We start from the raw sequence: 24,440 nt of genomic DNA, 5'->3' as shown, positions 1-24,440 counted from the left end.
ATTTTTATTTAAAAAAATCAGGAGATGCCAGTGTTCTTATTCCATGGATGACCTGTGTCATGCTGAAGCAGGACTTTTAGTGTTCCTGTCACCAGAACAGTGTACACTACACCCAATAGGCAAATTTTCACCCTCCCACCCTCCCCCTTCTTAGTTTCCAATGTCCCTTATGTCACGTTATGACCATATGGACCCATTGTTTAGCTCCCACTTATTAGTGAGAACCTGTGGTGTCAGTTTTTCCATTCCTTAAGAATATCAATCTTATTAAGTCAATTGTTTTAACTGCCAATCGTATAAACTAAGTATCAGACTTGTTTATTTAGTTGCCAGTGTTACCAAATATTTCCTCCTATGGGTCTTATGGTCTGTTTTCAGAACTTTCCAATTTAAAATGCATTCACTAAATTTCTATTTTTAAAGAAAACTTAAGTGGAATGTTTGGATTTTCCTTATGCGCTCTCTCTCTCTCTCCTCATTCTCTTCCCATACTGGAGTCTAGGTTATACGTTTTGTTTTGTAAGAGATACATATTGCAAAATGAGCTCCACAGTTCTCTTAATAGTAGTATTATCTTTGCAAGAAAACCTTTGATTTTAGCTCCCAAGCAAAATCACCATGTATTTTCCCAATGAGAAAAATAAAGAATTTCAGATAACATCATCCCATTCATCTGACTCAGAGGGTTATTAGTTTATTGACTGAAAGGAACGGGCATTCCAGTTTAGGCTGTGAAGGGATTGGTAGAGGGAAGCTTCGAATTGCCCCAGTCCCCCTTCCTGCAAGCATAGACCCCCATACGCACGGCCTGCCGGAGTCCACGGCTTCCTCTGCAGGTACGTCGTCGTTCTAAAAGGGGCCCAGCCACACGCGTGCAGCTTCCCCGCGGAGGTAGTTTTACAGCACAGGTTCCTCGTGATGTCACCAGAGGTCCCAGGAAGGCACGAGTCCTCTCACCTGTAACCGCACGAATTGCCACCGGGATTAACATGAAATATGTGACCCTAATGTGACTACGCCGTACCTGTCTGTTACCAACCACCGTATTTATACAACGCAGCTTGATGCTTTCCTCAGGTAGGAGAAAGTTAAACCGGCCAGTCAGCTGATGACCCTGATCCGCCGTTTACTCAGGGGAGTCACACAAGAGGCAAACTCGGGGTTGTAGCTCCCCCTCTGCCGTGACCCGCACGGCACCTGTGGGTGGTCCTGTGGGAGCCGGCCAAACCCCTCTGACTTGGAGAAGGGCGATCCGCCATGAGTCGGAGCTCCCGTGAATCGAGCAGGTCGTGTTTGGAGGCTGCCGTGACCATCTCAGATGGAGCGGGCATTCCCGCGCCCAGTCACAGCATATTAAATGACTGGCTTACTGATGGAGAGCTCAGTGTCCTGGGGTGGCACGCGAACTTCCCATGGATACGTGCTTTTCACTCCAAATTTGTGTCCCCTGGAGTTTGGGCTCAGGAGTTAGGGATCTGTGTCACTGCTCTTCCGCTTACCAGCTGTGTGTCTTTGAGTAAGTTACCTAACCTCTCTGTGCCCGCTGTCCCCCATGGAGGGGGACGATGGCAACTTCGTCATGGTTTGTACCGTGAGATAAAATGGGGTGATGCATGTGAGGTGACTGGCACAGTCCCGGGCCAAAGTAAAGTTCAGATTATTATTTTTTATTCAGTTCCTAACTAAATACTGTGTTTTGCAAAAAAAAATTAAAAGGAGGAGAGAGCCCGCCCTGCCTGTTACACGCCCAGCACCGCCCTGGCGGCATCTCGCTCTGTCTTCTCAACGTCTCCAGGGCGACCGCCTGTCCCTCCGCTTCGTGAAGGAAGAAACAAAACCTCTGCGCGTTCAGGGCCGTGCAAGCGGCCGTCTACTGACCTCGCTCTGCCCATGCTCTTCCCAGGACACCCTGGGCCGGGGGACGCCTTCAGCCCCCGCCTCCCTCGGATCTCCAAGTGCTCCGGGGCGGCTTCGTGCGTCCGGGGCTCACCTTGCTCGCCCAGGCTCCCTCTGCCCTCTCCTGGCACCGGGCTGCCGGCCGCCCGGCCGTGGCGTCCTCTCTGACCTGGCACCGCACGTCTGCGGGGTTCCCGCCACACCTGCACCGGCACAGGCAGCCCCGGGCCTCTTCGCCGTGCCCTGTCTCCCTGCGCTCCATAAAACGCTACGTGCAAAAGTCAGAGAGCCGCGAGGCTATCCCGGCCTGCCGGCGGGGCACGGATGTGTGTTTACTCCGAGCGTGACTCGTCCCTGGGGGCCTGCCCTCCCCGCCCCCTCGGGCCTGCAGCCGCGACCCTGCGACCCGGTGACGCGGGGACTGGCCCTCGGGAAGACCCGCGTCTCGATGCTTGGAAGTGTCTCCCTTTTGTGGAAATCATTCCTAGCTGTTGGTAGGGAAACAGATGCGTTTCATGTAAAACGCTGCCCTTCATTACACAGTCTCCACATGCAGAGCAGTCCAAGATTTTTAAAAGGTGCTTATTTTTAAAATTAGTGGAATAAAAGCCGGCCTTAAAGCATTCTACTCTAAGAAACGTTTCCCTCAAAGTAACGTTAGTCGGGAACTGCATCAGGTAAAATCTCTCTACATAATATAGGCATTATACTTAATATGTGTTATGCTTAATGTAGCATTCTGGTATATAATTTGATATATAATTACTCTACTGTTAGTCCAATAGTCTTGTTCTTGCTTTCCCACCCTGGTTGGAAGGCCTTGCCAAAGGTAAATTTCTACAGTAGAAGAAATGAGCCATTCAGCCAAGATTTTGTACCTTCTAAAAATACAGCAAGAGCTAAATCAACAAATTTTTTAAAAATAGTTATCAAAACACCAGAAGCACATGGAAATAGGTCCTGGTGCTGAATCGCTGTCAGAGCTTCTGCTATATGCACCACCCAGCGCTCTGAGGAAGCAGATAGCGAAAGCCTCCTTGTGGAAAATACGCCAAACCAGAAGCCAAGAATCTTTTTAAGAAAATCTCAAATTTTGGTAACTTTCATTAAGATATTATTTTAAGCAAAATGCCTAAAGATATATTAACATTTTTTGCTGTTACACATAAATAAAAGAAATGGAAATATGGATTTTGGCTTTAATTTTTTAAGTTAGAAAGGCATGGATAAGCAAATTTGTGGTAGTAGTTTTTCTGCTGGACATTTGGTGAGAAGACATACACTTGGTTTGCTAATAGTATCTACCTCATAAAGTATTATTACCTGTGCTGAGCATTTTTGAGACAGATGGAATATAATACCTGCTAACGGTTAGCAGGTAGATTAGACAGATCTGTGATTTGGCTTCACTATCAAGATCGTCCTTGTTTAGTGAATACCATTGGTTTTCAGGTGTCTTTCGTTGTTTTAGTTTTTAACCACCTGCATTGCACTGTTTTGATTAGTGAGGAGAGTAGGAAAAGGAGGATAAAGGAATGATTTGAAGAATTTATTCCACCTATTCCACTTTCCTCCCCAATGGAACACTTGGAAAATTGAGCCAAATGCTTCATCTCAGATCAAATTTGCATGTTTGAAGCCGCAGATCTATGGCCACGGCACACTGAAGGCAGAGCTCGGGGTCCCCAAGCAGACCCTCTGCCGAACTCGGCCATGGGGCCAGAGGGCACCCCACAAGGGCAGCTCTCGGGGACATAACAGTTCCTCGCATGTGCGTTCTCTGCCCCTTTCATCTCACTGCAAGCCCGGAGCACTCTGAGTTCTGGCTCAGGGAGAATGGAGAACTGTCAATGCAAAGAGAAGGCTGCTGGTCGGAACCTTCCAGGTGCAGAGGAGGATGGAGTTATCTTTCTCAAACGTGGCGGGAATTCGCATCCGCGCTTCTAGCGATACCAGCTTCGGGCGGTTCTGGGACTTGTCCAAGGAGACGGCTGAGAGGTATCCACACCTCCCACACTCCACGCAGAAAAACTTTAAAGTGGAAAAACAGTAAAATACTCGGTGTTTTGCGCCAGTTCCTTTCAAGTCCTCCCGGATCTCAGCACTGAGAAGTGAAACATGCACGCCGCAGGAGTGCTGCTTCCCCACACCTGTGGAGGGAATGAGACAGACGCTGCCGCTGCCCCCCCCCCCAGGCAGAGGAGGTGGGCCTGCCTTGTCACAGCCACTCAGCTCCCCCGCGGGTCTCACCTCCCCGCCCCGCCAAGGCAGGTAAACACCCGAGGCTGCAGAACCCGATGCTCACCTGCTTTCTTCTTTCTGTGCCGATGTTGAGACCGGACTCCGAAATCATAAAATCACAGAATTCACAAACCGTAACTTAAAAATTCAGCAGGTTGATCCCATGACTGTGGAAATAAGAAAGCTCCAGAGAGCCACAGTTCATGGTGCAGACTCCGAGTCCTCACTCTCGTGGCACCTTCCTAACTCTCATGTGACACTCAGTGTCACGCTGCAGCCCAAGTACAGGCCAAGTGATGCCATCGCTGCTGCCCTAATGCCATTTGACATGGGAATGAACAAGCTAACAATTCAAAGAAAAGCAAAGTTAAACAGCGAAATGTGATTAGAAATACTACCAGAAATATTATAATAGAAAAGGGGGTTTTCACGTTTTAAATTGCTCCCCCCACCAATGAGATGTTGGCCTATGACCCTCTCAAAAATTAAAGAGATGATAATGCCTTGCATTATCCTTGGAAAGAGGACTACAGTATATCGTTAGGTTTAAAAAAGTAGGTTACAGAATTGTATGTAAACGATGATCTAACCTGTTCTAAACATGTGTTTAAACACACATACAGCAGTCTGGAAGAATGTACTCTAGGCACTTAACAGTGTTTATCTCTGGGAGTAGAATTACAGGGAGCCATTCGCTTTTGGCTTATTGTTTGAATATTCTACAGACATCATTTTTCATTTAAAAATCAAAGATATTTCTCTGTGCATGAGAGAGAGAGAACCTGGCTCAGGACAGTGAACCTAGAAACTCTATTGTTAGATATGGATAATGAAGGCAGGGTGAAACTGCAGTACTAGACCATTCAAGCAAGTGGTCCACTGACTGTTCCAATCCGGTTGGCATTTACTGGCATTTGGTTGGTGACCAGCTTACAGAAATGGCCTGGGCCAACAATGGGGCCAGTAAATGTCAGGTAGCACCGGGCGTGCATGCGAGTTCATTCATTTCACTGAGAAATTGTTGTGTATGAAGGATGCGTTCCCAGTAGCCAGGGAGCACACGGTCCGCAGGAGACACCGGACAGCCACGGAGGCTCAGACACAGAGCCCGCGGTGTCCTCAGCTGGGTCGAGGAAGGGAAAAGTTGGCGATCTGGGTTTAGGGCTAAGCCCACAAGATTCCACATAGCAAATGGATTCTGGAATCTCGGAGCCCATTTCCTCCTCTGCAACACCTCTCCAGAAATTCCACCTGGGAGGTGGGAGCCGGCGGCTGGGGCCCTGGGGGCAGGTGAGGCCCAGGAGCGCAGGTTGGGGATAGTAGCCAAGTTGCTGCCTAGTGAGTTAGGATTCGCCCCAAGGGATCCTGACCTTAGTTACTGGTGCTCGGGACACAGAAAGCCCATCAGTGGGAATTAAGAAATTATCCTCCGGAGAGAAACGCGCCCCACGGAGCGCTGTGCCTTTCCACGCGGCCCCACGCGGACACCTGCGCGTCTGCCAGGGCCGCCCCTTCCCTCCCCTCCCCCATCCCTCCTCTCCTCCCCCCCCACCTCTCCCCTCCCCCACCCCTCCGCGCCCCCACCCCCCACCCCCGCCCCCGCCCCCCGCGGCCGGTCCCGCACCCTCCGGTCTGCAAACGCAGCGCTGCGGGACACCAGCGGGGACCCGGAAAAGTTAAATTCTCCCCAGCAGAGCGCGGGCCGCGCGGCCGAGGGGGCGGGGGCCTCCCGACCCGGCCCCTCCCCCGCGGGACTCTTATTGTGAAGGGCGGCCGCGGAGCCACTGAGTCACCCGCCGGCCGCGCCGTATAAAGCGCGGACCTGCCCGCGAGCGCCCGCACGGCCGGGACGCGGCGGCGGGGCCAAGGTAGGCGCGGGTGGCCGCGGCGGGCGGGCACGGCGGGTCGCGGGGGTGTGGCGCGGGTGGCGGGGTCGCGTGGGCTGCGGGCCGGTGCCGCGGGGTGGGGGCCTCCGAGGGGCCGGGCGGGGGGACGGCCACTTGCAGTCGCGGTTCCCGCCGGGACGGTCCTCTGCGGCGCCCCTCCCCCGCCCGCCGGATGGGGTGGCGGTCTCTGCGCAGCCTAACGGGGTCGCCCGGTCTCCAAGCGCAGGTCCCGCTCACCCGCGGCCCGGGCCCGCAGGGAGGGGGCCGCGAGCCGGGCTGGCGGCGCGCGTGGGGGCTGGGAGGGGGTGACCTCACCGCCGGGCGCGGGCGGGGGAGGGGGCCACCGGACCCGGCCCACGCCCCTCCCCCGGGCCGGCTCGCCCCGCGGGCGCAGTGCACAGGCTGCGCGGGCTCGGGGCTGCCCTGGGGCGCACGGTCTGGGCTCGGGGCTGCCCGGGGGCGCACGGTCTGGGCTTAAACTGTCCGAGGGCGCACGGTCTGTGCTCAGGACTGCCCGGGGGTGCACGGTCTGTGTTCGGGGCAGGGGGGTGCGGGGCGCGTGCGCCCATACGTGGCGCGGAGTTAGGCAGCCCCGCCCCAGGCTGGGGGCTTCCCGCCCTTTTGCCGCGTTAACACTGGGGGTGGGGGTCTGTCCCGAGCGGCGTGTGGTCCAGACTCCGGAATGGAGTTGGGTCGCTGGAGCCTGACAGGGGCTGGGCCTTTGTTCGCGCTGGACCGAGGGCGCGCGGCCGGGGCCCCGGGACTGAATGGCGCGCAGCCGGGCCTTAGGGCTCATGGCCCAGGCCCCCCTCGCAGGCATCGTCCTCTGGCGCCAGGGCGGACGCTGGCCCCGCCGTGCGCCCCGGACCGCTCTGGGAGCCGCGGCACCCGGGTCTGCGTTTCCCTGCGGGCCGCGGAGAACCCGCGTGGGCAGGCCCGGGCGGAGAATGCGCGTCCCGGGTTTGGAATACATGTCCCGGGTTGGGAACACGCGTCCCGGGTTGGGAATACACGTCCGGGGTTTGGAGTACGTTGGCACGGCCGCACGGCTGCGTCCTGGTCTCCCCGACTTCGGGAGCCGCAGGTCCGGCTGCGGGACGCCTCCCTGACCTGTGCCCGGAGGTGCGGCCCAGCACGGCTCGCCGTCAGGAAAGTTGCGGCCGACTGTCCCGCTTTGGTGTGGGTCGCTTCGCGTGGGTCACAGCAGGAAGGCAGGTAGTGTCTCTCTTGCCTTTTTTTTTACATGCCCAGTGAGAGATGTGTTTCCCCCTCAAGATCAGGCGGACGTGGCTGCTGGAGCCAGGTTGGAGTGAGTCTGTGTGCTGGTGGCGTGGGTGCAATGCACCGGTGCCTTGCGGAGACCGCGGGACTGACCGCCTGAGAGGCGGCCGAGTGGTCAGCGCATCCTTGAACAGTGCACACGGAGATAGGCAAGAGCCAGGGGACAGGTCTTCCAGCTGGCTCCTGAGCTTCCTATCTCCCGGGTCTCCTACCTTGTCTTTAGAACGAGGAGTGAGGGGCGCGGTGCCCACGCGCCCACTAAGGGCCGGGCGTGCAGGGGGCCACCGGGCAGGCCGCGTCCTCACCGTCTGGGGCTGCCTGCGAGCCGGAGCCTGGGTGGGGAGCAGGGCGGTGGCTGGAATGATGCAGCCGTATTCCTTAGCATTGTTGAAATCCGTGAATCCTAAGAGTCCGCTCGCTGGCGGGCTCCCTGCTTCAAATGATGTAATAGCCGCTTGCCCAGACTGCCCCAGGTGAGGGGATGTGGGTTTGGTAAACAACAGGTGCATGCCCTACTTACAGCAGCCCTGCTGTGGCTTCAGCATATCCTTACCGGCTCTAGATACAGCTTTTAGTTGACTTTTTAAACCTCATAAGATACAGAATGAGATTGAATGTTACCACATTGCACCGTGTTATGTTCTTAAGCCTAAAGCTGGTGTTTTTAAGGCTTTGCTCATAAGCAGTATTATGTGTACTACTTCTGAGGGCTGTTGCCTTCCCCCCCAAAATGCTGTTTTCCCTGGGTTACAGTAAACCTTTGACCCTACTATATTTGAAGCAGAAAATTGTTACTGAAATACAAAGCATTCCTTGGAAGTTATCAAGGCATCCGCACTGCTTAATGTGCTAAAATCATTATTTCAAGAGGACATTATTAGTTTGTTTAAACAATTATTGTCTAAATAATTATCCGTATTCCTTCTTTCCAGATTTCTTTCACAGTCCTTGGGAACTGTAAAAATATGTATCAGGCATCGTCTTTCCTGTATATTTCCACCTATTTTCATAGAATTCACTGTACTTCAAAAATTGCCTACTATTTAATGTCTTGCAAAATAACCCTCTTCGAGTAAATGGGAGAAGACATTAAATATACACTTTTTAAAAATAGTGAGACGTTAAAAGAGCACTAAACTTCTTTGAAAGTGTTCCTGGTCCTTTATACACGTCGTCAGCCCATCTCAGTAATGTTTCTTTTCAGACACAGCATAAGAAATGGAACTTTACCAGATTTTAGAGAAAGCAGCAGAGAAAGCAGGACCTTCTCCAGGGCCCTCCTGAGCATACATAGCGCTGAGGCGCTCGCGTTCTTTAGGTAGGGAAGCTCTGTGTCAGATTTTGTCAGAGAATCAAGAATTAGAGGTGGTAGATGAGAAAGGTTTCGTCCAAAGCGTTTTGATGGCTGGAGGGCAGTGACCCACGCTGGAAACCGCAGAACCAGAGGGGGGTCAGGGAAGCCCGGGGTGCCGGGGAAGGACAGACACCACGTGGAACCAGCGGCGTGGACCGCGTTCTGCCCAGCCCCGGGACTGCTTGAAGCACAGATGTCCTCCGGGCAGCACGTCCCAGCGCCCTGCCGGCTGCGTGCGCAGCTGGCCATAATTGGCAACGCGAGCCCTTCCAGTCAGGTGAGCCCGTCTTCCCTGGGGTGTTGGACAGCGACCAGGGGAAGCCACTGAGACTCGGGGTGCTGATGTCAGCGCTGCGTCCCCGCCCCCACGGCAAGCTCAGGTGGCCGTGTCCAGGTTTCCAGTTCCGCGCAGACGGCCGGAAGCAGAAAGGCCTGTGGGGTGGGAAAGGTTTCCTCCGGAGGGAGAAGCCGCTGGCAGACAAGGGGCGTCAGCCAGAAGAAACGAACGATAGCCATTTTCTGGTTTCTGTTGGCGAAACCTTTGCATTTTTTGGCCATCTAGAAGTGTTAAAAATAGATTTATAAGAAGATGCACAAAAGCAAGGAAAAGAAATAGACGCTGAGGTTGTAGCAGCGAGCGGGGAGAGGAGAGCTGGCCTTTGCTAGGGAGCTGCGGCCGGCCAGGCCCCGCGGCTGTCGTGCGCTGGGAGGGAGGCCTGCCACGTCCCCGTCTGCCCAGACATGAAGCCCCGCTGGGCCACACGCGAGACGCTTAGGCTTGACGTTGATATTCGTGACGTCCCCTGTGAAACCGGCACACCTCCTGAGGAGTAGGCAAGGCCGGGCGCGGCGGCTCCCGCCTGTAATCCCGGAGCTTTGGGAGGCCGAGGCGGGAGGATCACTGGGGGCCGGGGGCCGGGAGCCGGGGAAGTAGGCACCCTCTGCCCTGGGATGGGTCGTACTCCGAGTGTGGATCTGCTGAGAACTCTGAACACACTTTTTCGTCGAAACTATGTCCCGCTTAGTGGTTGGGTTCCCAGGCCAGCCTAGAAATCACAGCTGCAGTATTCTGCTTTATTAATAGTGCCGTAGAACCAAGCCGCTATATATAACATGGTTTGTATGGGAAAATGCACTCAGAGCTCCAACTTGAGTTTTTTATGGCTTATCATCCCAGGGATAATGGCGAAAATGGCTCCCTGCCTCCTCTTTTCTTCCGTTTAAACCCTGGAGGGAAAATAAAGGTATATACAGAGATACATTTCCTTTCCTACTCCCCTTGTGCTAACAGAGGTGCCACCCTAGAACTGCAGGCCTCTGGGGCCGGGATCCTGCCTGCAGGTGGCCTTGTGGGAACAGAGAAGAGGGGAAGAGGGCACAGGTGAGAGGGAAGAAGTGAGGTCTAGGTGCTGGTCTCGCAGGGGTGCTGTGTGGACGGCTGTTGGTGGGAGCTGCCCGTTGACTGACATTTCCTTACTGAACGTGACTGTTACTGTAGAACCCAGACCTTAACACTACTTAGTTGTGTGTTCAGTATGTTTAAGGTCAGGGTTAGGTTTAAATGGAATCTTCAATAACAGAAGAAAAGGAAACATACCGGCATCTTATTTTTCTTTTTGATGCCAGTCTACTAAATTTCCCAAACCAGTCCCTATTTGAGGCAAGGGAGACTCAAGGTGAACTTGGATGTTATGTATGGATTGTAAGATTCTCGTTAGTCCTAGAATAGGTACCATTTGTTTAATACTTCAAATCAGAAGATGTGATAAAATGCTAACATGCCTTATGTCATGTAATCCTCACCACAGCCCGATGCAGTCCGTACTGTGAGCGCCACCATCTTAAAAATGATCAAAGTGAGCTTTTTGAGAGGGTAATTTGCCCTGATTCACACAGATCAGAAATGCCAGTTCTTGGCTTGGCATGGTGGCTCACGCCTGTAATCCCAGCGCTTTGGGAGGCCAAGGCAGGAGCACTGCTTGAGGGCAGGAATTCAAGGCTAGGCTGGGCAGCATGGCAAGACCCCATCTCTAAAAAACATAAAAGAATTAGACAGGCATGGTAGTACACACCTGTAGTCCAGCTATTCGGGTAGCTGAGGCAGGAGCCCAGGAGTTGGAGGTTGCAGTGAATTATGATGACACCACTGCACTCCAGTCTGGATGATAAAGCAAAACCCTGCGTAAAAAAAAAAAAAAACCCAGGCTGGACCTCATTAATTCAACTCAACGAATACTGCTGAGCAAGTCCTGTGCCCCTGGGCACTGTGTCAGACTCTGGGAATAGAGCAATGAACTAAATGGACAAATATGCAAGAATCCTTGCCCCTGTGGAGCTTATATGCCAGTGATGGGAGACAGACCATAAACAAACTAAACATTTAGTGCTTCAGAGGAGTTACATGCTTGGGAAAAAATAAAGCCAGTGGGGAGGATAAGGACTGTCAGGTGGGGCATGCAATTTAGGGAGACGGGGGTACAGCCAGAGGGTGGCCGGGAGTCAGAACAAGCCCAGGGCCCGTGTGCTCTTGCTCCTCGCGGCCGACCGTGTCGTTTGTGACAGCCAGTGTCTGAGTGTGTGCCATCCTCATCAGTCACGGCAGACACTCCAGCCAGTGCCCGGGGAGGTGTCCAAGAACAACAGAGGGCGTGACCTCGTATGTGCAGAGGTCAGGAAAGAGGGGGGCAGCCTGGAGGAGCCAGGGTCTGGTGCGTGAGCAGGGGCACAGGGAGGGCCCCGTGGTCCTGGGAGACAGGCGGGTCGTGGGCAGGCGCAGGGCTGGGGGGAGTGGCCGTGGCGCTGGTGGAGGTTCCCTGCTGCTGGCTGCCGTTGCCTCGGTGACCTGGAGTGTGGCCGTCAGGGAGGGCAGTGAGGGGAGAGAGATGGGAACAGTCGCTGGGGAGAAAGGGAGCCTGGATTTAGCCGTGAAATGTGCACTCGGGGTGGGCCCAGCTCAACCTCGGCTCTCACAGCCGCAGGGTGTCGGAGCTCAGAATCCTGCGATCGCCTTCACTTCTGGAGGGAGGGACGAGCTTATGGTCCCTGCCTTGGTCTGTCACTCAGGGCAGAGCCTGCGCTGCTGGGTCCACGGCTCGTGCCGATAGAGTCGCTGCTGCGGCAAACCTACACAGCTGTCCAGAAATTCCATTTACAGTTTTCTCTAACCGTCACATCTTTCTCTTCCTCCTCTCAAACGTCTGATGCTTGCAGCCACAGGACAGCACTTGTCTACCCGTTTATTCTGTTGCTGATCATTTCTCCGAGTTAATCCCATCTCCCTAATGGCCTGAGTTTCAGATCGTGACAGAATTCTTAACTGTGTGTTCTCTTGCATCATTCCCCAAGGGCTAGCTAGAGCAGACCTCATTCCTACCAGGTTAGGCCTTCAGTGCGGGCGGCGAAGATGCCTTCCGCTTCTGCTTTGTTACTCCTTGTTGGCTAGCGCCCTGGCGAGGGCTTAGTCAGCTGGAAAACAGGAAGACCAACCGCGGCGGTTAGAACCCGGGAGGGAATGGGCCTCAGTGATCTCAGCTGGGTCAGTGGCCGAGGAGCCGATTGAAGTGGGTGGAGTCCCAGGACAGTTAGAAGGTGGAGTCGGCGGCACGTGGTGTTGGGCATGTGGGGGTGGGGGAGTGTGGGGGTGGGGGGCTCCCGGGGTCTGCCAGGCAGTGGGTGGGGCTGCCAGTCACGGGCGAGGAGGAGGTGGGGCAGCCGGGAGGGAGGCAGGTTCAGTTTGGGACGCCCCAAGTGGAGAGGGGTCCAGGAAACAATTAGATACCTAATGACATCCTGGGAGGGGGTTCCACTCGATGGCAATTAAAGCCTGGGGAGACAGCGTTTGCCCCAAAAGAGGGCGTCAAGCCAGAACGTTGGGCTCTCGGTGTCCGAAGGTTGAGTAAAGAGATCCTGTCATTTGGGCGGACTATGCTGTCGTCTGCAAAATCTGCCCAGTGACAGGATGTTGGAGTGAGGCCTGTCCCAGTAAAACCACAAATGAATTGATTCAAACTGGAGCTGGAAAACTTTTTGGTTTTTCTTGGTAAAGCCTCATTTTCTGCTTGTCTTCACATCCATAAATGGGTGTGTTTGTATAGAAGGTGACATGGGGATTCTTTTTTTTTTTTAAATCTATTTTTGGCTCCTTAAGAGGAGACGAGACGAATGCAGTGCACGCCGCACCGCGGGTTACGCAACGCGGAATGCCTGAGGACGCGCCGTCCACGCCGGCGGCTGTGCATCTGCCCAGGCAGGTGGCTGCAAGGTACCAGGGACGGCAGGTAGGGAGCCGGACCTCGCCTCTCCAGGGGACAGCTCTCGTTTGCAAGAGAGAGTGGGAAGTGAGAATTTGCAAATCGCTCTGAAGGGCAAACACAACAGAACCATGCAGGGGCGGGATGGCGGCTGTCCACGTCCGCGATGACTCCTCGGCCCTTCTTCCCGCACAGCCAGCCGGAGCGGTCGGTCTCCAGACACAGAAAGCTAAACCGTTTAGGGTCGGCTCGTCCTCTGCTTTTCCAGAACCTTCTGGCAGCGTGGCGGACGCTGGGTGAAACCGCCAGACGGCCGAAGCTGCCAGACCTTTGCTCGGGCCGACTCTTTGCCTCGGGGTACAAATGGATGACTCAGTCTTTGACCACTCGCCTGAAAAAGTTATCTGGAATCATTTTATACTTAGAGATTTTAAACACCTACGTTTCGACCCGGCGGGAGCACGTCAAGGCTGAGACGTCGGCAGCCCGGTGCTGTGTGAGGGGACAGTTCCGCTTCTTTAGAAGTCAAGGGACGTTTGCTGCTTCCCAGGGGGGAGCCGGGCAGGGCGGACTTCGCTGTCCAGACTTTCAGACGTGGCAGCGTGTGGAGGCCGGGACTCCCCGCGGTGCACGCCTGCAGGGCTGCGGCCTCCCGAGTCTGCTTTGCTCTCGGGCGCGCCCAGCTTCCTCTGACTTGGCGGCGTGCACCGAGGGCAGCCGTAGGGTTTCCTGAAAGCTCAGAAAGCACAGGTGGCGGATCCGGCCGTCCACTTGAGGGCACCGGCCACAGGTCCGGGAGGAAAGTCTTTGAACAGCGGTGTGCTTGGGGGAGCCGTGGCGACGGGAGCATGTGGTTGGGGTCCCCAGGGCAGAAGGCAGTGGAGCTCTCCCCAGTGGGGTACCTGCCCCGGGCTGGCTGAGGGCTGAAGGGGCAGCCATGGCTGTGAGGAGACCCCTTGGCCGTGGAGTGGCAGTCGCCGTGTTCCTGTCTGTCTCTCCATGTCTGTCCCTGCTGCGTCTCTGTAGGGTCTGGGCTCCCGGTGAGCACAGCGTGGCTCCCACTGCTCTGCCTGGGACTCAGTTTCCCTGCGTGTTTCCGGCATGACCCTGTGGTTGTGGTTTTGTCTGCTCACGGAGCGGGACACAGGTCCGACAGCGGAAGAGGAGACCCACCTTGGACTCTGAGTGTGTTCAGCGCCACGTGTCTCTCGCCGCCTCGTTTTACTGTGGCGTCCACTGCAGTCTGAGCGGGACGCATTTCAAGGCCGCACCCGTGGCGACCGGCTTTGTGGCCCGTGTGGCGCCACCGTCGCTCGTCTGCGATGTTTGACCAAACGGCGACTCTGCGGTGTCCACTGAGTGACGCGGCTGCGCCGTCAACGCCCGGTCGTCGGAGATGAGCAGAGAACACGCGGGCCGGGCGTCTGGAAGCCGGTTTGGGTGCTCGGTGGGCTCGGCCGTGGGTCTCGGGTGCGACCTCTCTCGCCGGCGGCTTTTCGGTTTTCTTCCGACCGTGGGGCGTGCTCCTTTCATCCGCTGTGCCTTTGGGTCTGGTGGACGGGTTCCACGTCCTTTCCACGACGTTCATGAAAACTAAATAAAAGGAAGGCCATTTCACCTCTCGTTGGCAACACTGAGGTCGAGAGTCAAGAGCACCCGCCGCTGCGCCCCCCGGCGGTCCCAGGGAAGGTCGAAGCATCTCGAAACCGCAGGGTGCGGTGGGACCGCGGCCGTGTCCCCGCAAGATGGGCGCGCGCTGGCGTTTCGCCCGGCCACGCGGACGCCTGCGTCTGGGTGTGGCTGTCTCGAGTTAACGGTGCCGTGAAGATCGGGCTGTGTCGATGGCTGGCAGCCTCTTGCGCGCTGCTGCTGCCGCCTTTTGTGTCCTGGACTAGCCGGGGTCGTGCCCGTCACCCCAAATCCCTGCTCTGGGGGGCCCAGTCCCACTCCAGAAACGTGGGGACCTGGTGAGAGAGACATGTGGCCTTCGCCGCGCGGCCATCCCTGCCCCGGAAGGAGGGGCTGGGGGCGTCCTGTCTCGGCCGGTCCTCTCTTGCTCTCCTGGCGTTTGGTGAAAGCATTTCAGGTGTCCACGGCTGAGTGGAACTCGGCTCTTGGAGAAGCCAGAGGTGAGTCTCAGACATTGGCAAGTGCCGCGTTCTCGTTGAAATTGTGAGCTTGGTCAGTAAAACTGTGTTAGAGATAAAAGCCGCCTTAAAACCCCAGGTGCCCACTACCCAGAAAGTGACGACAGAGGTGTCCCCACCGATGTGCGGCCGCATCTGTGTCATTGTGCGCAGAGACTGGGGACGTGCCCAGCGTCCCTCGCCGGCCTGGCCGTGGCGTGCGGCTACCTGGCTCTTGACAGAAGGGAATCCCGGCAGGAAGGTTCATCGCCGTGGGACCCGGAACGTGAATGAAAGACTTCCCTGCGCAGCTTTCGGGGTTTGCCTCGAGGATTTCTGTTCCGGGAGGTGACGCCCTTTGGATGTACGGTCATTTGGGAAACGTAGGATGATGGGTGAATTGGCGCAAGCTCTAGCTAGACTCGGGGAACAGGAGGTGGTTTGGCTCGTAAAATCACAGACTCCGCCTGCTCGGGGGTTTACCTTCTCTGTTTAGCTCCAGTTAGAAAAGTTTGCGTGGTTTAAAAAGAGTATTTTTAAACTTTATGTTTGATTTTCAGTGATCTCAGATAGTTCTTGGACGCCGGGACGCCCAGGTTTGGCGCAGCACCTGCGCGCCGGGAGAGCTCCGTTGGCACGGCGCTGCGGGCATGGTCGCCGCCCGTTGTCCTGGCAACGGCGCCGCGTGGGGTCAGGGAGCCTTCCTCCCTGGCGGCCTCAGGGATTCGAGGGGGAAAGTCTCCCCGTTATCTTGTGTTTCTGACGTGCACATTAGTTCGTTCTGCTGCTGCTTCACTAGGCAGGGAGCCTCATCCGTGGAGCAGAGGCCTTCCACAGTGGGCTTTTTGAAGTCGTGGCGATCACGTGAGGCACTGCAGAGAAACTGAGGCTGATAGGAGGCAGGGCAAGCGGAGCAAGGAGCTCGGTCCAGTGACGTCAGCCACGGGTGGCAAGCCCGTGCCCGAAACGCTGGCAGCCGCCCGCCCATACCAAGCCCCCTGAGACATTTCCTGGGCCGGAAACAGTGTTGCGGAAATCGCACTTCCCTGCCAAGCCCGCCACACCTTGCCAGGGCACGGGCAGCTGGAGAGCAGCCACGGCTCCGCGGCACGCCTACCGGGGACGCTGGCGGAGCGGGAGTCAGGGGTGCTTGCATTTCAGCGGGCCAGAGAAGGAGAACGTGGCTGTCCCTCCCTTAGCCAGTAAGCCTGATGCTTTCTGTGGTGTCACCTCCCGGGAGTGACCGCCCAGGAGGAAGGCGACACATCGGCTGCTCAAGTCGAAGAGCTTTGGCGAAGAGTTTGTTTTCTGTTTTGTTGTTTGTTTTTTTTTTTTTTTGAGACAGAGTCACACTTTGTTGCCCAGGCTAGAGTGAGTGCCGTGGCGTCAGCCTAGCTCACAGCAACCTCAAACTCCTGGGCTCAAGCGATCCTCCTGCCTCAGCCTCCCGAGTAGCTGGGACTATAGGCATGCGCCACCATGCCCGGCTGATTTTTTTCTATATATATTAGTTGGCCAATTAATTTCTTTCTATTTTTAGTAGAGACGGGGGGTGGGGAGGTCTGGCTCTTGCTCAGGCTGGTTTCGAACTCCTGACCTCGAGCTATCTGCCCGCCTCGGCCTCCCAGAATGCTAGGATTACAGGCATGAGCCACCTCGACCGGTCTGTTTTCTGTTTTGTTCCGTTTTGGGCACATTCCTCTAGAAAACAATAGCCAGATCACATTTAAAAAATTAAAAGCCAGGATTGAATGCGCCCAGAAATAAAGGCTGCGCTTGATCGACCTTTCTCTGCCCAAGTCCAGATGGACGACTTTATTCATTTATTCAGTAAATATTTAACGGCGCTGTTAATACCCACACTTGCGTGCACACACACATGTCAAAGGAAAAACAAGCGAGCTTTGAGAAGTGGAAGAATTTGCTGATTTCAGAGTGGCCGACACAGAGCTTTTCTGGCTCTAAGTCTCAGCCTCTCCTCAAAAGTCATTTGCCCACAGCTGCCATCTCATTTTATCTAAGATTTATTAGAATATATGAGGTGGAAGAAAGTTGTGCAACAGGAAATTGGACGATAACATCCCACAGCGTGTCCTCCCTGCCAACTTCCTAATAAGTAAAGGATGAATTCCAACTGTTAAAAAGTTATTATTTAAGGCATACTTGGAAGTCTTTCCAAATGCTCTAGAAAGCTAGCAGACAAATCCAGGGTGATTCATGTACTCGGCAAACGTTGACTCAGTGTGTTCTGTGCTCAGCATTCCCCTGAATGAGCGAGGCGTTCACCAGGCCCCGGTTTAGGGCAGGGCAGAGCCCAGGCGCAGAACGGTCCGACCCATCAGTTCCAGGGGTGAAAACAGTAGAGTCCTCAGAGGAGGGCGCGACCGGCTCTGCCCAGCGGAGCCGGCAGAAGCTTCAGGAGAGAACCGAGACCCAACAGGAGAGAGGTCTGGTGGAGGCTGGAGCCGGGTGGAGGCCCCAGGCTGCTTGTGCAGGGGCGCAGGGAAGGGGTGTGGGTGGAGGAGGGCGGGCAGCTGGGAGGCGCCGGGTGGAGGAGGTTGAGCCACACTCTGTCGGCTGCGGAAGGCCCTGCCCGCCACTCCCAGAGTGCCGCAGCAAACAAGAAAACAGTGGAGGCACGGCAGCAGACTGGTCATCGCATTTCCTGTCTCTGTCACTTGAGAGATCTTTCCAGACGCTTTGACAAGCAACATTAGGACACACTCATCTCAAATCGTATTGACACCTTTTGTTTTTCCATAACGGCCCCTGTCTAGGTCATGGTCAGGCCTCCCTAGGGCAGGCTCCACACCCCCAGGCTCCGCATCCTTGGATTCAACCAACTGCAGATAAAAAATACTAGGGAAAAAATAACAGTACAACAATAAAAATAATACACATTTTAAAATATAGGATAACAACTATTTATATAGTATTCACATTGTACCAGGTATTACAGGTAATGTAGAGATGGTCTAAGGTGTGTAGGATGTGCGGGTCACGTGTGCACAGGGGGATGGGCGGGTCACACGCACATGCTACACCGTGTCACAGTATATGAGGGACATCAGCATCCTTGGATTCTGATGTCCATGTGGGTCTGGCACCAGTCCCCTGCAGGTACGGAGGGACAACTGTACCTGCGAGACAGGTTGTTATGAATTTAAAAGACTCCAGAATCATAAAACTTTGTGTAAAAAGTAAAATTTATTCATACAAAGAACTTGGCTAGTCAAGACTAAGAAAGTATTGGCAGGAAGCAAAGCCATGGTTCTAGATAATAATGTGCTGTGTGCTTCCCAAGAGCTTGGAAGTAGTTTGTCTTGAGCGGTCTTCTTGCCAGCCTTTACACCTTCGATTTATTCGAGAAGCCCCCTTGTTAGTTGCTAGTGAAATCTCTCAGAAGTATCGCAGATTTCACATTTATGTGGTCTGAGTGAATGAGGCCTCCTCCTCCTGTAGTTTGGTTAGTAAGTAGTCATTCTAGATCCTTCTTTGCTCCTTTTTCTTCTTTCCCATACTGAACGCCTTTCGGCCATTTCATTAGCAGATTTTCTTCTCTAACGTGACGAGCTATGTGCATGTAACTACTAATTCGTACGCTTGTTCAGTTCCACACCCGCCGCGCACTTCGCTGTTTCCATTCTCACGTATGAGATTCAGAACAGAAGACGTATGGAGTGTTCTGCAGGTCTGCCGTGCACAGCCAGGATGAGCGTCCCAGTCGGTGTGTCATTCGCTTTCTCACGTTTGCTTTGTGACTTGGATAACTGCAAGCTAAGTATGTCCCTTCGACGTGTGTAATTTAAGCAGCTATCGGTACCTGGCGACTGTCATCGGCGTGAGGCCGTAAATGACACATAAGACATCGTTAGAATCAGCACCAGGGGCTTCTGATCGACAGAGTTCCCTTTATAAGGTGAGGAAGGCGTGGAGTTACTTTGCAGCTGCCTCGCGTGAGTCTTGAACACCTGCTGTGTGAGGGAGAGGAGGTGCGGGGCAGGAGGGGCACCGGGAGGCATCAGGTGGGACTTTGTGGCTTGCTGTGTGCAGGTGACCTGTTAGCCACTTCTGTCCCGCGCTCACCGGCCGCGACGCCTGGCCCGCAGCCGCACTCGCAGTCGCACGGGGGTCTGTGCTGCGCGTTGACGATGCGTCCGTCTCGCTCTTGTGTGACGAGGAAAGCTTGAAAGCACTGAAAGCTCGTTTCACTTCCCAGGCGGCTTTACTCGGAATGTAAATCAGAATAGGTAACATAGACACATACGTTTTCATTACATTATTTTTAAATGTTCACAATTTTATTTTAATAAAAGAAAAATTAGAAAAGTCATATCATGGCTGTTGGCTACAGTCGACACCAGGCTGTGCGCATTCATCTGTGGCCGTCGCCTGTAGTCCACGCTGGGCTGTGTGCGTTCATCCGTGGCTGTTGACTGTAGCCAACACTCGTACCGAAGTGGTTTAAGAGCCTGCAGTCACTGCAGGTCCCTGCAGTGAGATGGAACAGGAAAATGATTTGTCACAGTGATTAGGGTGACTCATTGTCATTCAGACTCCTCTGAATCACAGCTGAGGCTAAGGTAGTGGTCCCGAATTGCGAGTTATTGTGAGAATTGCAGGTGGTTCTGAGCAGCAGTGGCCCTCCGAGTGCGGCGCGGCCCCCACACCACTGTCAGGGTCACACGCCGTCGTCTCTCCCCCTCTGCCGGGGGTCAGCAGTCTGGTACTCTCAGTTGTGCTTAGCAGCGTTACCAAGAAAACAACGTGAATCTGAACATGTTAGGACCAGAACAAAACCGAGTTTTAATACTTGCACAATAAGAGAAGACCTGCAGTCAGCGGGCTAACTGAAAGGGGAGAGAACTCAAAGCTGTACCCATTAAAATTTCAAATTCACAGACTGTCAGGCCCAACAGTTTCATTTCTAGAAAGTTTTCCCACAGAAAACTCAAGTATGCAGTACGCATTGCACGAGGACCCGCAGCGCCACACCGCGTGTGCTGGTGCACTCCTGGGGAGAGCGTGTCTGTCATTGATGAGGAACAGCATATCTGCTATGGAATATCACAAGGCTGTCAAAAAGCATGACATATATCTTCGTGTGCTGTCAGGGAAGGGTATTTATGACACGTTGAAAGATAAAAGATCATGAAGGAGAAAGTGCATCTGCTTAATCCGATTTCCGTGAACAGAGGCCCACACATGTAAAAACACGTGTGTTACATGTGTTTACATTTGCATGGTAAGGTTTCTGGAAAGACAGCTCCAAAATCCTAACAGTAGCTTTCCCTGGGGAGTGGGGGAGTGTGGGGATCGTGGTTATGGGGGAAATCTTTCGCTTTATTGCCCTATTACTTTTACTTTCTTATCCTTGGATTTCCCACAATGAACACTTATTCCTCTGGGAAAAAATTGGGAAGAAACTAAGTCCCAGGAATATGACGGGACAGCTCGCTGGCCGCAGAACTGACCCTCACACCTCCTGTGTCCCTGTGAGTGGCATTCAGGATTATTTGTCACCGAACAACAGACTCACAATTTTGAAGCTAGACTTTTAGCCTATTATACTCACTTTGCTAGTGAGGACACTGAGCCCAGAGGGCTCGGTGACTGTGAGTTTGTGTGACTCAGAGACCAGGGCCCCGATTCTCGTGGCCGGTGGCTGGGAACGGGGCTGTGAGCAAGAGCCGTCCCTGGCCGGCGGCCCAGCGAGCTGCCCCTGACTTAGACACAGGGCACTCCGCATTGTTTTTCCTCTTAAAAGAAGGCTGCTCACGCCATCACTGATAAAATGATTTGAAGAAAAATGCAAGCGCACTCACGTGGAAGGAGACAGTACTGAAAGCAAAAGAGGGAAATTGCCAACTCAGAACTATGCTAACTTGAGCTGAGCTCTCAGTACTGGTAGAATTCAAACCCTAACTGTAGAAGCTGCTTTCCTTCTGTGTCTCGCATGGTTGATAGGAAAGCTGAGATTGGCAGAATATACTTCATACTCACTCATTATCCTGAATCAGAGTCTTCTGCAAAGTAACAAGGTGATTGAGCTTGGTGAATATACTTCGTTTTTAAACTTTATCAATGCCAGTAGCTGCTTGGAGCTCTTATATCAGGAAAGAAGTAACTTTAAGTCACTGATTCTCTGCACTTGCGTAGTGTGATTGACTTCCGAGTTCACTGCAGACACAAGGTGACCTTCCCCTAAAATGCAGTGGAGGAGCACTCAGGACAGTCGGCGAAGGTGGGAGGGGAGGGTGTTTTGCAACTCTCCCTTCCTGGCTGGGAGAATTTTCTGCCTTAAAGCAGGATGCGCTGACTCAGTCCCTACCACGAGAGCCACTGGCTTCGGAACGTCAGTCGGCCCCAGTGCGCTGCAGACTCTTGGGCGCACCCTGTTCCGGTGCTGCGGCAGGGAGGGAGGCGGCTTTGTCTTTGACGTTCCTTGGCCTCCGACGGCATCAGAGGAGGAGGTGAGCCGCCCCTGGAGAGCGGGGCTGCGGCGGGCTCCGGAGGGCTGCGGCGGGCTCCGGAGGGCTCCGGGGCTCCAGGGCTCCAGGCCGCCACGGCCCCTCCTGCAAGCTCAGCTTTCTTTTAAAGAGTCGGGGTTATGTTAAGGGTTGGGGTGTTGCGTTGTTTGCTTTTCAAAGGAGCCGGATCAGATCTTCCTTCACTGTGCGCGCTCCAGCAGGAGAGGGCTGCTCTCTGTAGCGCTCCAGCGAAGAGAAAGGAAGAGACGGGCAGGTGTGTGTTTTGGCCTGTGAGAGTCTCTGTAGCAACGATGCATCATCGACAGATCTGGGGAGAACTTAATGTCTGCTTTTTTAAAGTCTGAATTGAATTCTCCACTAGATTCTGAGAGCTTGAGAAGCCTTTCAGTCTAAAGCTACAGTTGATGTTCGTATCTTACCAGCATCGAAAGAAAGAGAGAGCAGACCCAAGTCCTTGCCAGGCTCAACACCAGACCCTCGCGTTCACGGTCTCACCTACGCTTCAGGAGGAGTCTCACGGGCAGGCGTCACGATCGCGTTTCTGGAGCGGCGAGCCCCGGGGCCTGGCGGGGTGGGCGGACACAGCGACGGGCCCAGACCGCGCGTGCCGACCGCAGGGCTGGGGTGACGGAGGCAAGGCCGGGCCGGCCTGCCCCCCAGGCCCTCCCCGTGAGAAGAGAGCTCCTGGGCCTGTTTATTCTGTCTTGTTACAGATCCTCACGGATGAACTTGCTAAACTGTGGCGTGAACGAGTACCGCTCCTCCCTGGCTGTTCCGTGTATTCGTTTAATTTAAAAAAGCAGTAAATGCTCTTAAGGCTCCCTCATACTTGAGGGAAACTGGGAAATGAAGGGCCGTCTACCAGCGGGCAAGGCTCGTGGGAGCACGCGGCCAGGACACTTCATCTGCCTGGTCCCCGAGCGGAGTGCCCTGCCACGGCCGAGGAGTCCGGGGGTGGGGGGCCTCCAGGCCTGCACCGGCCGCCTTGGGCGAGAGAGCTGAGGCTCCCTGGGCTGCGACCCCGCCAGGAATGTAGGCCGTAAGGGGACAGCGCCTCCCTGGCTAGCAGGCGGCCTGCATACTTCATGCCGCGTCTGGGCCGCGCGACTCCCCGCCCCTCGAACGTCCCCTGTGCGGCTCCACACGCCGCTCACCTGCCGAAAAGCCCGGAAACAGCCCCGTCTGCCGCGGGGAAGCCAGTCTCTGTCACTCGCGGGATTTCTAAGGACACGGCGCCTGGGACTCTCGTTTCCAGCGTGGCGTGCTCGCCGGGGCCGGGCTCGGAGGCGTGGAGTGCCGTGCGGAACACGGGCTTCTGCCGCCGCTGCCCAGCGAGAGCGACCCCAGCCCCGCCCGGCGCCTGGCACACGCAGGGTGAGAGAGTGAGGGGGCGGCCAGGCGGGCAGCGTGGGCTCGGCTCCTGTTGTCCCTGTCCCCGCCTCTGTCCCACTCGTGTCCTCTCTCCCGTCCCCGTCCCCCCGCCCGTCTCCAGCCCGCGGACGTGCCGCGTCTGTTGTCTGCCTTGGGGACAGTGGCTCCGCGGTCCGGCTTGCGTTCATGTTCTCCGTCGCTGGGATGCGTGCGTCTCCCCCGTGGCCACAGACGTCAGACGTGGCCTAAGCGTGTGAAGGGAACGAGCGAGGCGGGACAAAGCCGTCCAGTGGATTAATAGGACAGTGGTCCAGTCTCTTGCGGGTTTTCTGCATTCATTTCACACCTGTTTCCATCGAAAGACCCACACCTTAGCACTTGAATAAGAAGTCCATCAAAAGCCATTAATGCTAGAAGTTTTTTTCCAAAAATAAATTGGCTCTGCTAAGCACGTCGGCTGATGACAACCCTAAACAGCGGCCCCGCCCAGCAGAGCAGCGTGGTGCGGGGCCAGCCCTGCCCGTCAGGACTCCCAGCGCGTGGCGAGCTCTCCCGGACACCCGGACACGGAGGCAGGGAAGGAGGAGCCCGCTCAGCCCAGTCCTGGGGGGCGCCGGCCGCGCTGGCGCTGCACTGCGCCCCGCTGTCTGTCGCTGTCGGGCGTTTGGGCACCGCCCGCCCTGCAGAGAGAGTCAGAGACAGACGCCACCTGGACCCTCACCAGCACGGCACGCCCACCCCCGGCCACCCGGCGCCGGTCGTCAGACGCTCAGTGCTGCTCCGGTGGGAGGCTGGGTAAGTTACCTGGTAAAGAGCCAGGGGGCAGATCCAGCCGTGCTCCCCCGACTCGGGCAGGTGCTCTCACTTCTGTTTGTGGCCACGTGGGGCTCCGTGTGGCTTCGTGGAGGCAGGGCTGCGTCCGCCGCTGCCGCCGCTGCCAGGTTTGTTTCCTGCGTGTAGTAGATCCCAGGGCCCAGTGTGCGGTAGAGGCTGAATCAAATTCACGTCTGTCAGATTCACCGAGGGGTGGGCAAGAGAGCCGAATGAAAACAAGAGCAAAAGCTTAGTGATACCTTACGAGAGTTTGCAATTGCTCCTTAAGTTTGAATTTTTGGTTCTTTTGCAAGAGGCATTAACCTTCGCCTTCACCCATGATAATTGGATTTATTCTGTTTTGGGGGCTTTTAGATTACTTAAGCAGGTGGGTGCTATTTCTCCTAACCCCCTATGAAGCTTTCTAGATGTGCGTATCAGGAAACATGTACCGTATTTAGAATATTTAGGGTTGATGTCAGCGGGTAGCAGGACTTTGAGCTGGAATCACCTTCTTTCCTGCCTCAGTTTTTGGCAATATTGATTTTTCACTCACTGTTAAAGTTTGCAAAAATGGCAAGCTTTTTAGGACTGATGTAATCAGTTTTCACAGCGTTAGCCATTTCAGGAGAAACGAGAGAGAGACCACAGTGCCGTCCCTGCCGGGGCAAAGTCGTGGGCAGCTCATCAGTGGTGGGGAGGGGACCCGGGACGGCAGAGCTGGGAGAGCC

The 24,440-nt window shown here is 55.0% G+C and overlaps 1 protein-coding gene across 2 annotated transcripts in view; it reads left to right on the top strand.

The window, feature by feature from the left end:
• Positions 1-24,440, top strand: part of PALLD (palladin, cytoskeletal associated protein) — a 203,976-nt gene that overhangs the window by 118,391 nt on the left and 61,145 nt on the right. The window contains exon 1 of one of the 2 annotated variants that reach the window (XM_076010739.1): positions 5,881-6,005. The exons of the other annotated variant lie outside the window; for it this stretch is intronic. The gene's annotated coding sequence lies outside the window, so the exon portion shown is untranslated. Of the gene's footprint in view, positions 1-5,880; positions 6,006-24,440 lie in introns of those variants that run through there. 2 annotated transcript variants of the gene reach the window in all.

This window comes from Microcebus murinus, chromosome 15 (genome assembly GCF_040939455.1).
Source record: "Microcebus murinus isolate Inina chromosome 15, M.murinus_Inina_mat1.0, whole genome shotgun sequence".
NCBI classification, from domain to species: domain Eukaryota; kingdom Metazoa; phylum Chordata; class Mammalia; order Primates; family Cheirogaleidae; genus Microcebus; species Microcebus murinus.
This window is presented reverse-complemented; position numbering and strand designations above follow the sequence as displayed.